Source organism: Manis pentadactyla, chromosome 3, assembly GCF_030020395.1.
Source record: "Manis pentadactyla isolate mManPen7 chromosome 3, mManPen7.hap1, whole genome shotgun sequence".
Taxonomy (NCBI): domain Eukaryota; kingdom Metazoa; phylum Chordata; class Mammalia; order Pholidota; family Manidae; genus Manis; species Manis pentadactyla.
The window spans coordinates 128,058,836-128,073,853 of record NC_080021.1 but is presented as its reverse complement, the minus strand read 5'-3'; the positions used below and the strand labels follow the sequence as shown (position 1 = coordinate 128,073,853).

General features: G+C 40.7%; 1 protein-coding gene across 2 annotated transcripts in view; it reads left to right on the top strand.

Annotated features, from left to right (window-relative positions):
- CENPP (centromere protein P) overlaps positions 1 to 15,018 on the top strand; it is a 266,012-nt gene that overhangs the window by 143,608 nt on the left and 107,386 nt on the right. The window lies entirely within an intron of this gene.

The following is a 15,018-nucleotide window of genomic DNA, read 5'->3' as shown; positions in this document are numbered from 1 at the left end:
GGTAGAACTTTGTTCTGGAAAGTTTAAAGTAATTAGAAAGACTCACAGATATTTTTTTTTAAAGACTTAATTGTTTTATTGGTATGCCACAGAAACTAGATATAAGAAACCAAGTATTAGTATACAATTCAGAATTTTTTCCAAAGCAGTTTTAAATTTAACTCTGTAAAGTTAAAGCAGTGTACATCACTATTACATCCAAGGCCTAAGGAAGTAAGACTCTTTTGCTATTAAAAATAAGAAATTCTCAAAATCATTTTTAACTATAATACAATTTAATCTTAACTGAAATCCAAGAAACTAGATTCTTCAGTACCAGAGAGAGCACTCATATCTTCCCTTTGAGAAAGAGGCAAACAAAACCAAACACATTCTGATATCAAGGAGTTGGTCAGTAGAGGAATTTGGAAAAGTTTCTAATGAAATGTACACAAATACCCATCATTCCTACAGCCAGAATCTCTAGTGCAGCTCAGAAGTGTGGCTCAAAGTCATTTGCTGTTTTTTTTTTTTTTGGTCATTTAAAGTAGACAGCGTGCAAGAGAGGAGACAAAATGATGATTCCATTAACCTAAGAATCTTTCATTGATAGTAAAAAAACTAAACAAAGATTATTTATTGGATACATCTAAAGTTAGAAAATTCACTATATTTCTTCCCTGAATATTTGACTGACCAAAATTTTAATGTAACTTTTATCAGATACTGCTTCCAAAAATTGTTCTCTAACAATGGCTGCAATCTATTTTACTGTTAAGCAAACAAATATACTCTTTAATTTTTAACAGTAGGAATACTTTCTTTAAAAATTTGAAAATTACTTTATCATCATACCTGATGAGTCTGCTTTGATTTTCAGGGGTTGATGAATTTGAAAATCCTGTGAAAAATCAGAAATTCCTAAATTCTTTAACTGACTCTTAAAAATCCCCAGTAGTCCAGTCAGGGCTGTCCTTGAATTACTGTAGCAACTTAAGCAAATATAATGTGCTTGGAAAACACTAGGGTTGAATTGAAATTATGTATTTTTTTTCATTATCCAAAACTTAATGGATTCAAATTAAGGTGGTTATGCTCTTGGTCAGATTTATGTGGCTAGCATCTTTCTTTTCCCCTTAATTTTGGTTTGAGGTGTGGCAAGAATATCCTCTAATATGAAAGGCAAACAGAACTAAATGAAACAGCATGTACTGATTACTGTTTTTATTTTCGTTTTCATGCCAAAGAATTCTTCAAGTTAAGATCCAGCCTGGAACTCAGCTTCTTGGCATTTTAAGGTGGACCTCAGAGTCATCCTGAAACCCTGCTTGTCTGATACCTTATGTTCACACCAGTGTATCAAGACAAGGAGCCAGGATCAGAAACACAGCATTTCACAGCAAATTTATTTTTAAAATGAAATAGCTTGTCCTTGGTGACACAGATTCAACACATCACTTTTCCATACAAAGAATCATGCCTTCTTTTCTGTCAGCTATCACTGTTTTCGCCTTCCTCCTTAACAGAGGCACAAAAATTTCCTCATTTCACTGAGCTGTTTCTCTTGAAGAGTAGCAGTTAACTGCTTAAATACTACATTTTTGACACTAAAGTTTTCATATTTTAAACAAGGAGTTAACTTGTATCTCTTGGCAGTGAACTTTGAGTTCATTCTCCAGAGATTGTTTCAAGCTTGTATGAACTAATGAACTACAGTGAATCCTACAGCTCATTTTTGTTTCCTCACTTATCCCTAGGTTTTTACAAAGAACTCACAAGATTTATTGTGTTATACTTCACATTTTAAAAAAGTATACAGTGTTGCAAGTGATGCTTTGGCAATATTATAAAAATCTCATCTATTATTTGAGACACTGGTATGTAAAACATGACAGACTGTATTTGGGTCAAGATTTCTTCTTGTTACTGACCTGTTCCATATGTTTCCTCTTGGTCTGTGTTGTTAAACCTCTGACTTATACAAATCTGCACTTTTTCCAAAAATTGTTTTACATGCCCTTACAATTCTTTGGAAGATTAATTTAAAAACAACAGCTTAATTTTCACGTAATTCCTCACTTAATTCTGCGATTTAAACTTATGATCATGGTTAAGTTGTTCCCAGCAGTTATGGAAAGGATATTTATCAACACATCACTTTTCCATACAAAGAGTCATGCCTTCTTTTCTGTCAGCTGTCACCATCCTCATCTTCTTGCCTAACAGAGCCACAAACATTTCCTCATTTCACTGAGCTGTTTCTTCTGAAAAATAGCAGTTAACTGATTAAGTACTACATTTTTGTTAGTATACTGCCCTGGTCCTGGAATCAGCCAGGACCAAAATATTTTGGGGGGAATGTAAATGAGTTTGCCAGTGTCCAGGAGATTGAGGTGGTGGGTGAGGTAGGGTTTGAGTCAGACCACAGAGGAAAAGTAGAAGCTGTAAGTGATTGCGATGGTTCACCATTTTAGTTAGGTGGTTCTAATTGTAGCTGTTAGGGAGAGTAGTAGGTCAAATTGTTGAAAAGTTTAAATTATATTCTATGATTACAGTTTGAAGTAGATCTTCAAAACTGAATAGCTAGTACTGGCTAGGAAAGGCCAGACTAAGACCTGATTAATTGTGAAAACAAGCATAAAGGTTTTTCATTCATTTATTCATTCAGCACCTACTTTGTTCAAGGCAGTTTTAGGTGCTTGGGAGATCGACAGTTAAAGTCCCTGATGTCACGGAGGAGAACAGAAAATGAGTGTCTATCAACAAGTGTGGAGAGCTGTGGAGAGGAATAAGGTAGGGCTGGGGTGGGAGGATGAATTAAAAATGAAAGAGCCCGGAGCACAGAATAGTGTGTGCTGGAGTGGAGCAGATACCAAGCTGTGTATGATGGGGAGCTGGAGGGCTTATGCTCGAGGGGGGCTAGAGATAGCAGGAGAGGCAGTGGGGGCAGGCCACGGGGGGACCAGTAAGAGTGGGAGACGCTGGCATGACATACGTTCAAGTCCATGCACAAGCAAGAAGCTCGCCTGGTCTTGTTTGTTGATGCATATCCACAGGCCGGCGAACATCTCTGGCCCTGTCAGCTGGGAGGCTGAGAAGCAGTGAGGCTCGAGAAGCAACATGCACCTGGTGCCCAGGTCTTGGCTTCTAACACCATTCTCCAGTCAAGGGAGCAGGGCTGATTCCAGGACCAGAGCAGAGAGCCTTCAGGGTGAGCCTGGAGCATAGTGTAGCACCAGAATGTGGGGAAGGGCACAACAGGAAAGGGGTGTGAGGAATCTCTGTACATTCTACTCAGTTTTTCTGTGAACCTAAAACTGCCCTAAAAAGTAAAGTCTATTAATAAGTTTTAGAAAGGGAAATTACTCTTTTAGATAGTTTAGCAAAAACCTGAATATAGTGGGGAGGCCAGCCAAGTTGTTGTCAGAGGGCAACAGATAGCATGGCGGGGCCACATGATCCAGGAAGAGTGGAGGGGCACCCTCCCAGAGGCAGCCAGGGCCAGCATCAGGATGGATGGACAGCTGCTGCTGACACACTGGGAAACTCAGTCTCCCAACATTTTAAATCAGGTCATGTTTATGAGGCAAAATGGCACTTGGCTGATGAGCAGCTTCTATCAGAAGCCCAGTTGGGCAGCCCTACAGAAGTAATCCAATCACTAGAGTCCCATTTGCCGAGCACACATAGTGCATCTTTGTGCATCTTCCCCCGAGGGCTGCGAGGGGCACACAGGAAAGGGATGTGGGGAATCTCTGTACCTTCTACTCAATTTTTCTGTGAACCTAAAACTGCTGAGCTTGTGGCCTATCCTCTCCTTGTCGCCCACAGACGGTGCCCCATTCCATCCTCACCCACTCTAACGAGCCAGAAGCATGGTAGTCCTCTCAGTCAGTGCGTCCCAAATGTTGTGGGACATCTGTCACCACCCTAACTGCTGGAGCTGGTGTAAAGTTCAGGGGCCAGCATCTCCATACCCTAGACCTGCAGCGTAGGAACTTCAGCACCAGCCCAGGAGCCAACATTTTTAATAAATATCCCAGGTGCTGTGAAAACTTGAGAACCACTGGTCCAGAGGACCTTCTGTCCCTCACTTTCAAGTTAGATCTATTATGCAGCCCTTTGTGTCCCAACACCTGAGTATCTTTTTAGTATGTCTGCCAGGGTCCTACTGTCACTGACCTCTTTCCAGTGACCAGTGTCTCTCTTGTCAGAAGTGTCTTGACAGGTCTCCCCATGTTCACACATCTCCTTCCCTGATCTGTTTCTCATCTTGTTCTCTGTAAAAATAAATCTAACTATACAAAGATTCTGCTTAAAGACCTCCAGTGCTGCCTTGTATTTTAAAATAAATTCTAAACATGACCTTGCTGTTTGTGGAAGGTCTGACAGCCAACTGTTGCCAATCCTTGGGCCAGTTGACTTGTGTTTCTGGGCTGTGCCCACTTATGCCTCATAAGGCATATGTGCCCATTTTGCCTCATAAACATGACCTGATAAGTGTTTCTGGGCTGGCCTTCCTTATGGCCTCAAGCTACCCTGCTCCTCTCTCATGAGGCCTCCCCATGTTCTTTTCCCTCTGCTCAGAATACTGGGCGCACACACACACACACACACACAACCTTGGTACCAGCTAGCTCCTGTTTATCTTTCAGATGCTGCTGATCCCCATTGTGATAAATAATGAATGTAATTACCTGTCTGAGTTCTCCTTTCCTGCTGGATTCTCACATGCTGACATGCCCCCAGATTGTCATAGTGGGGTATCAGTAGATACTGTTTAAATGAGTGAATACACACTCTCCTCCAGGGTACTTCATTGTTTCTGTTTTCTGAATATCTTTCTCCTGCCTGTAGGAGGAAAGGTTCCCCTGGAGAGCTGCCCTGTATCACCGCAGAGCCCTGTCCTCTGTTTGTCCTCAACATCAGCTCCCTGACAATCAGTGGACAGTGTGTGTCCTGTATGTAGTGCCAACATAAAAGCACGACTACAGTAATACTGAGAAAAGAAGGCAATCAGTAACTAGTTGGCTGAAATTATCAACTCTACAAAGGGCAAGGAGAAATGAGTAGTTCCTATACTTGGCACAGTGTCAGAATCACTGTGGAGGCTCTGGATGTAACAGAGCTGATTGTATGTGTTTAAATGACTCAGAGGTTGAAAAGGAACAACGTTATTTCCTCTACTCTGCCTTATTCAGACCAGAAGTTTGGGTTTTTCCACAACAACCAATTATCCAACACCAGCTAGGTGTCCTACAATTTAACTAAATTCTGACACCATCTACCTAGTCAGCATCACATCCCATAGGTTAGGAGCTTAGTCCCACAAGACAACTCTCACTTTAAGGCCAGATGCAAGTGGTAGATCTGCAGGTTCCTCACACTTTCTGACTTGGCTACAAATTGGGGTACCCACAGACCCCTCCTCAGGTTAATTTGTTGTAACAGCACGCAGAACCCAAACACTTATATTTTTGGGTTTATTGTATAATAAAGCATAAAGCAAAGGATACAATATATAGCTGGATGAAGAGATACCTAGGGCGAGGTCCAGAAGGGTCATGAGTGCAGGAGCTTCCATCCTGTGAAGTTGAGGTGTGCCCTTCAGCTCCTGGGTGTCCTCACCAACCTGGAAACTCTCAGAACCCGGTACTTTAGTGGTTTTTATGGAAGCCCCATCATGTGGGCATGATCAATCATTAACCCAGTCTCTGGCACTTCCCTGGAAGAGGGGGGAGGGGCTGAGCATTCCCAGCAACTGATCACAACCCTGTCTTTCTGGAGACCAGCCACCATACAGGAACCCCCACCTGCCCACTGCCACCACGCTCCACCAGAGTCACTCCTTAGAACAAAAGACCCTCCCACCACCCAGAAGGTTCCAAGGGATTTACAAGCCCTGAGTCAGGAACTTGGTCAAAGACAAACATTAGAGCAAAAGATTCTCCTGGGTGCTGATATCACTTAGCAAGTTATAAGGTTCTAGGAGCCCCCTGTCAGGAACCAGGGCAGACACCAAATGCATATTTCTCATGTCACAAAGACTCCTCAAAAACACCCTGTAGTGTCTTATCCCAGTAGCCACACTGCATGATTCCAGGGCACATGGTCACTGCTGTTGAGACCTTCAGTAGAATAGTCTTGTCATTTTCTTGTGAATCCTTCCAGAGATATTTTATGCATTAGAAGCAAATATATGTGTAAAAATCATTACTTACGAAAACAATTCTTGCATGAAATTTTCTGTTTCTAATCTTTTCCTAATGTAAAAGTTGATGCAATTAGCAACTTTCTGTATGTCTTCGCACGTGTGTGCAAGTACGTCTGAGGGATAAATCTGTAGGCATGGGCATGCGTGTCTATTAATTGCTTTTCACAGAGCACCCAAGCATACCTGTTAAATACTCCTCAGTACAGGTTATTAAGTTTTTATTTTTGGTGGTCTGGGAGGCCAAAATGGTATCATAATGTGAGCTTTCATTTTCCTTACTGTGAGTTTGAATATCTCTTCATGTACTTTATAGCCACAAATGCTTCTTTTTCTGGACCTATGTCTTCTGCCTTTTTTCAATTGTATTGCAGGTCTTTTCCTGGCTGACTTTGAAAAGTTCCTGTGTTCTGAGGAAGTTGAGCCTGTGTGTCAAGACTCCTGACTGTTGTTTTCCAATTTGCCATTGGTCCTCTGGCTTTGCCTTGACAGCTTTGCCGTGAAGACTTTGTTATGTCATTGAGTTCATACATTTCTACTGAAGGCCCTCCTGGCTTTTGTGTCATAGAACCTCCTTCTCCACCTTCCCATTATAAGAAAAATTCTCCCAAGGACCCCATAGTTTCTGCTAGTACCATTATGATTTCTTTTACTATTTAGTTTTTGCACTTAAATTTCTGAATTGCTAGAATTTACAACAGCTATTTTGAGGTGTCATCCACTGAATGTTTTGCCAGTGGCTCTCCTGGGGTCCCAGTAGAATTAACTGCAGCCACGAGATGATCTGTCACTTGCCCAGGGCCATGTGACTTAATTGTTGCAGCTTTTTGAGATCTGGTAGTACTTGCTCCCCTCATCCCTCCTCTTCAGAATTTGCCTAAATGTTCTTACTTCTGCCTTGTTTGATTGACTTGTTCTGCATATTTCCTTGGTGTTCATATTTTCCAGTGTTAAGGTTGTCCATATGTTTCACATTGAGGGTGATTTCTTTTGTCCTTCAGCTTACTCTGTGTTTATGTGTGATAGACTCATTCATTGTATACTTCATATATGCAAAGACTTAAGTGTAATGAGCATAAGATACCAAGATTAATGAAAAAAAAACACATATTCACTCACCATCCAGCTTAAGAACAGGACATTATTGATGCCTCTGAAGACCCTACACTTGTTTCTCTCTGTCCTCCTGTCAAGGGGAACTACTGTCTCAAATTATGTGTTTTAATATTCCTTGACCTTTCATATATACTATGTCTAAGTATGGATCTCTAAACCATATATTACTTAATTTTGTGCTTTTGACTTTTATATAAATGATGCACTACTCTAGGTATTCTATAGTTTGGTTTTTTCACTCAACATTATATCTCATTCATTCCATTGTTGTATACTATTTATACTACTGTATGAAAATACCAACATTTATCTTTTTTCTTCTATGAAAAGACATCTAAATTGTTGCTCTTTCTTTTCTATTACAAAGATAACACTGTGAATATTCTTGAACGTATTTATTGGGGACACTTGCATGGTTTCACTGGGGTAGAATTGCAGGTCAGAAGGGATCATCTGCAACTCTACAAGGTACCATGTTAAGTTCTTAAGTCATTATACCACATTGCATTCTCACTGTGAGTGGGTAAGGTTGCAGTTGTTGGAAATTTCATTAATACCTGGTATTACTTAACTTTTTCCCCAATTGGATAGATATGCTATTTTAATTTCCATTTCCATGATTACTGAGGTTTAATAGCTTTTCAAATGTTTTTCAGCTATTTGATTTTCTGAGATATGCCCATTAATGTTTTTGTTCATTTTCTATTTATTGTTTTTTCCCTCACTCATTTTTAGGGGCTTTTTTTTATTATATATTATGGACAGCAATCTTTGTTAGTTATGCATGTGACTGTGTTCATCATTTTTTTGTTTGTTGGGTTTTTTAGGTACCAGTGGCTCATATGGAAATAATCATTTTACATCCTTCTCATTGCTTGTAAGGGGATACCACTTTATTTGAAAGTGACGTTTTGTAAATCATCAGTATTCAGACAGTTGGACTGCTGGTTTGTGTTTCACCCAGTTAGCTCCCAAATAATCTATGGGAGGTAAAAAGTACATTTCAAATCAATAAACCATATGATAACAAAAGTAGCTGACATCATAGAAACTGCATCAAATAAGGAGGTAAGAGAGGAGAATTTTTTGTTGTTGTTGTTATCATTAATCTACAATTACATGAAGAACATTATGTTTTCTAGGCTCCCCCGTTCACCAAGTCCCCCCCACAAACCCCATTACAGTCACTGTCCATCAGCGTAGTGAGATGCTGTAGAATCACTACTTGTCTTCCCTGTGTTGCACAGCCCTCCCCGTGCCCCACACACATTATACATGCTAATCATAATGCCCCCTTTCTTTTTCCCCACCCTTATCCCTCCCTTCCCACCCATCCTCCCCAGTCCCTTTCCCTTTGGTAACTGTTAGTCCATTCTTGGGTTCTGTAATTGTGCTGCTGTTTTGTTCCTTCAGTTTTTCTTTGTTCTTATACTCCACATATGAGTGAAATCATTTGGTACTTGTCTTTCTCCGCCTGGCTTATTTCACTGAGCATAATGCCCTCTAGCTCCATCCATGTTGTTGCAAATGGTAGGATCTGTTTTCTTCTTGTGGCTGAATAATATTCCATTGTGTATATGTACCACATCTTCTTTATCCATTCATCTACTGATGGACACTTAGGTTGCTTCCATTTCTTGGCTATTGTAAATAGTGCTGCAATAAACATAGGGATGCATCTGTCTTTTTCAAACTGGGCTGCTGTATTCTTAGGGTAAATTCCTAGGAGTGGAATTCCTGGGTCAAATGGTATTTCTATTTTGAGCTTTTTGAGGAACCTCCATACTGCTTTCCACAACGGTTGAACTAATTTATATTCCCATCAGCAGTGTAGGAGGATTCCCCTTTCTCCACAACCTCGCCAATATTTGTTGTTGTTTGTCTTTTGGATGGTGGGGATCCTTACTGGTGTGAGGTGATATCTCATTGTGGTTTTAATTTGCATTTCTCTGATGACTAGTGATGTGGAGCATCTTTTCATGTGTCTGTTGGCCATCTGAATTTCTTCTTTGGAGAACTGTCTATTCAGCTCCTCTGCCCATTTTTTAATTGAATTATTTGCTTTTTGTTTGTTGAGGTGTGTGAGCTCTTTATATATTTCAGTTGTCAACCCTTTATTGGATCTGTCATTTATGAATATATTCTCCCATACTGTAGGGTACCTTTTTGTTCTACTGATGGTGTTCTTTGCTGTGCAGAATCTTTTCAGCTTGATATAGTCCCACTTGTTAATTTTTGCTTTTGTTTCCCTTGCCCGGGGAGATATGTTCATGAAGAAGTCACTCATGTTTATGTCCAAGAGATTTTTGCCTATGTTTTTTTCTAAGAGTTTTATGGTATCATGACTTACATTCAGGTCTTGTATGCATTTCGAATTTACTTTTGTGTATGGGGTTAGACAGTGATCCAGTTTCATTCTCTTACATGTAGCTGTCCAGTTTTGCCAGCACCATCTGTTGAAGAGACTGTCATTTCCCCATTGTATGTCCATGGCTCCTTTATCATATATTAATTGACCATATATGTTTGGGTTAATGTCTGGAGTCTCTAATCTGTTCCACTGGTCTGTGGCTCTGTTCTTGTGCCAGTACCAAATTGTCTTGATTACTGTGGCTTTGTAGTAGAGCTTGAAGTTGGGGAGCAAGATCCCCTCCACTAAGACAGCAGAATTTTTAAATGACTTGCACACTAACTAGCCCAAACAGTAGAGCGTAAGGAGCATCTGAGGGTCAGGGGGCAGCCAGTACTTTGCCCCTCATAGGCAAAGTCCAGGATGTTACACACCATTCAGAATCATTGTCTACGTGACCCGTCTGTGTTTCTTTTGTACTGCCTGAGACTAAGTAACAATAAGTAGCAGTTTCTGACCCGGAATAGAGTAAGATGTGTTTCCCTTAGCCAAATTAGTGGGAAAATATTCTCTTTTGGTGTGTGTGTGGGTAGAGGGGTGTTGTAATATGGACCTGAGAAGCAAAATGTTATTAAGACAGTTTATAAAAGGAAATTTTTTAGGAGAAGGTGCCAGGGTTCTGGGGTGAGCAGGTCTGATTGAGGGAAGAAGGGGCCATTTGCTAGGGCAGTCGGGTGCGGATAGGGTAGAGGCATGGAAGAGCCTGTGGGCCAAGGGAGGAGTTTTACTTCTCTGTCTTCTTTGAACAGGTGGGGCTAAGACAACTAGATACCCACGTCATACCACAGGCAAAATTTAACTCAAAATGGAACAAAGAGCTAAGCCTAAGACCTAAAACTGTTAGATTTTATAAGAAAACATAGATGTAAGTCTTTATGACCTGGCTTAAGCAACAGTTTCTTATATGTGACACTAAACATGCAAGAAACAAAAGAAAAAATAGATAAATTGGATATCATCAAAATAAAAATTTCTTTTCTGTGCCAAAGGATATCATCAAGAAAGTGGAGGGGAAAAAAAGCCCAGAATGAGAGAAAAATTTTGCACATTTTATGTCTGATAAAGGACTTGTCTAGAATAAAGAACTCATACTACTCAGTGATGGTAATAATAACCATTTCTAAAAAGAGTGAAGCATCTGAACAGACTTTTCTGCAAAGAAGATAGCAAGTGGTCAGTAAATATATGACTAGGTGCTTGGCATCACTAGTCATCAGGGAAATGCAAATCAAAGCCATGTGAAGCACCACTTCCCATTCTCTAGGACGGTCACAGTCAAAGAAAGGGCAGTGAAGAGGTCCGTGAGAATGTGGAGCAGTTGGAATCTGTGTTATCTTGTTAGGAATATAAAATGGTCAGCCACTTTGGAAATTAGTGTACAGGTTCTCATAAAGTCAAACATAAAGTTGTCGTTTGACCCACAATTCCACTCCTAAAATATATACCCCCAAAAATGAAGACATCCCCACAGAAGCTCATCAGTAGAAAGAAAGGCAGTACTGACATGTGCTATGTCACATGAATGAGCCTTGAAAACATCACGCTAAGTGTAAACTGGTCTTAAAAGAACATTATAGTGCATGATTCCATTTTTATGAAATGTCCAGAATAGGCAAATCCATAAAGACCAGGAAGAAGATTTGCAGTTATCTAGGATGTAGGGTGAATTGGGTAACTTTTAATGGGTACAGGGTTTCTTTTTGGAGTGGTGAAATGTCCTGAAATTGATTGTGGTAATGGTTGCTATCCCTGAATGTACTAGAGTTGTACAGCGTGTGGATTCTATTTCAGTAAAGTTGTTATTAAACATAGTAATAGAGATTGAAGTGCAAGTGAATATGATTGGCTGTGAGTTGAGAATTTTTAAAACTGAGTGAGAAGTCATAATATGTTTTATCTACTTTTGCTTCTGTCATAAATTCTCCTTGATTGGAAGGAAGCCTCTAGCACACAAACCGCAAGTCTGTGCCATGGTGTGCTCCAGCTGGGCCTGGTTTGTGCTCTTCAGGCCCTTGTAAGCCTGTTCCCGTCTGTGGAAGGGGCCATTTTAAACCAGTTCTCTTTGTTCCCGCATTATGTGTTAGCAGTGGGGGAGTTTCACTGCTGTGGGTAGTCACCTTGTTATGGCTACTTGGAGTGGGAGGGCCTGTTTCAAGCTCCCCAGAGCCTGAGATGGAAACTGTGATAACCCTGCAGTAACGCGGGAGGCCGTTGCGCACATCTGCAGGCCCTGTGTGGGGTGTCTTTGGGGAGCTGGTGGCATGGTAAGCTGCTCCCTGCTGGAGGACTTGGAGGGTAATATGCCAGGCTCCTAGGGGGAGGACAGCAGTTTTCTTTCCCTTCACCAAAAAAGTCCAAGGAAGTTTTCTTTCCCTTCACCAAAAATTCAGTCCAAAGAAGTGTTGAACCAAGGTGGCCAGTTGGCCTCAGTGAGGGAGAAAGACAAGAGGCAGAGATGGCAGCCACAGTGGCCAGAACCCTGGGAGTCAGTAAAGGAAAGACCAGCGTGTGAGCAACTCTGTGAGGTTAGATAGTGAAAAGATGAAAGCAAAGTACAGTGAAGCGCTGGGATGGCTCTGGGGCAGAGGGAAGCCCGTCTGTGTTGGGGAGCTGAGGTGCGTACTCCTGACTGCATCCTTGGAAGCAGGTGGCACAGGGGGGACCAGAGAAGAGGCACCTGTGAAATAAAAGCTCAAAATCATGTTTGAGTGTGATCAGGGACAGACTTGAGAGGCTGACGAAGTTTTTGTGGTTCTGTCTCAGTGCGAACCCCTCTAAGGTCTGAGCAGGGGACTGCATGAGCAGACAGCTGAAGAACGTGTGTGGCTGTCACACTGGGGCTGGATGGGCCTCTGATATTGTTCCAGGTGAGCAGACGCAGTGAGAACTCAGTGAGGACAGAAGAGGGAGGGTGGCCCCAGCACATGGCTGAGAGCAGGACCTGGCACCCGGGCTGCAGACATGAGGAGGGCATGGGAATCCTGAAGGCCGGGAGAGGACAGGTCACGAGGGACAGTGTGCATTTGAAAGAAATTATTCATGGTGTTGCTTTTGATTTTGGTCATATGGCTCCAAACCTTCAGGTTTCCTTTTGAGGGTTTATTCTGCCCGGGGAAGGTCCAAGTTTGAGAGGTGGCCTTCAGAGGCCTCACCTTGGTGGTTACAGCTAAATGCAGAGCAACAGATAAGTCTGCCAGGGGGCAGAGAGAGAAGGCCAAAAGAAGGATATCAGGGAACAGGAGCCCCTGAGGAGCACCCCACAGGTGGGCTACATGGAAGCCAATGAGGCAGCAGCAAGAATGACCGGTACTAAAGAATTAGTGTGTTGTCATGGTTCAAAGTAGTCACTGCCGCCAGGATCTGATCCCAGACCAGCCACAGCCATTCACCCTGCTCAGTCACGTCCCCACCTGAGAACCAGGTGTAAGGAAAGGTGACTGCCTCACAGGACCATTGCAAGGGTCAGATGCATGGATGCAAAGTGAGGATGTCAGTTTGGAAGAATGTCTGAAAATATTCCTTAAATGCACCTATTAGTGATTAGAATTATTCATATAGTATGATTTTGGGAAAATAGATTCATGAGAACTGTTAAGTCGGTTGCAGTAGGTTAAGGACCATGTGTGTACACAGGTAGTAAAAGATAAGTCTTTCAAAAAATGTGAAATTATGAAGGAAAGGTACTTTAAAGAAGAACAAAATAGATTTTTTTAAAAAAGAAAACTTTAGTTTTAGTGACTTTAAGAGATTTCCTAATAGTATTTTATTTGTGTCATGAACTCAGTGATCATTTTTTACTATTAGTATTTGGGAAGAAATACAGATAGATGGCCTGTGAAACTTTTCTTTCTTGAAGTTCTTAATAAACCAAGTAAGTTGCAGTAATGCATTTGTTGCCAAAGTTTAGTGAATTTCAAGAGGGTAATGTTTTATATTTACCATAAAATGGGTTTGTGGCAGAAAACTTGTATGCAGTTTTGGTTGTTTATGATTTTTATTAAGGATTTGTGTTTTGCAGACTTCTAACCAAAAATGGTTGACAGCTGAGGAATGAAAAACACAAACATTAACTACAAGAAATTAACTATAGTGATTTCAGGAATCATTGTAGTATTTGAAAACTTTTTGTTCTGTCTGTTCGTTTCAGAAAAAGATTAACTTGGCTTCTTTAGGCTCCACTACTCAGATCATATGCTAATCTGTTTAGCTGATTCTAACCTTAGTTAGTTCTTACGAATTTAGGTAATTTCAACATTTTACTATTACAATTTCAGTTAATATTGACTTTTACTCATGTTCTTATAAGTTCCATGATTTCACAATTTTATGTTTTTGATACAGGTAAGTATGTTTTATTTATTAAAATCATTGGAACTTTATGATATTTTAGTTTTAGAATGATTATCATGTATTTAACAATGAAGGTAATATATTTAGTTATAATGATGAATGAAAAGAACAATAGTCACTTTTATTTTTATGGACTTCATATTTTTCTCATCTGTCAGTAATTGTCCAGTGGAATAGCTACACATATTTTAGGAACTTCTAAGGCTTACAAAGCATCTTCGCACACATTTTTATCATTTAATCCTCATGGCATCCTAATTGGTCAGTATTGTTACCCTACTGTTTTTAGTAAAGGAGAACAGGTTCAAAGAGATGGTGACTTGTCCAAAACTATAAGCAGGACTGGATTCCTGGTTACCTTCTTCCAACTCAAAGCTGTGCATCCTGGGCTTTCTGTTATATCACTACTGGTGGTCACTTCATTACTTTAATTAATTGCACTTTGATCTTGCCCCTACAGTTTTACAGAACAAAAATAGCTGTTTTGTTCCAGGTTTCTAAACTTGTGTCAGAACTTAGAAATTAAGTAGATTTTCTGTAAAGCAATTGTTTTCAACCAGCTGTGATTTGCCTGCCACACACCCCCACACACACACTCCTGCACTGTCTGGAGAAAATTGTTGACTGCGGCACTGTGAAGGTGGAGCTAGTGGGTAGACACCAGGGAACTGCCAGACATTCTGGAAAGGGCAGGACAGCCCCTCCCACCAAGAGTGACCCACCCAGAGTGTCAACATGCCAGTTGGGGGACCTTGCTAGAGGAACATGACCTATTTTCCCATTCTTGACCTGGATATCCAAACCCTCCACTACTTCTTAGTTATCTGTAACTAGTATTTTCTACTTTAACCCAATTATTTAGAATCTAGTTTTTTAGGTAATTTAACATAAAGCACTGCCATAATTTAGAGCATTTTAATATTGTTAAGAATAAGCATCAATGCTGTGCTAA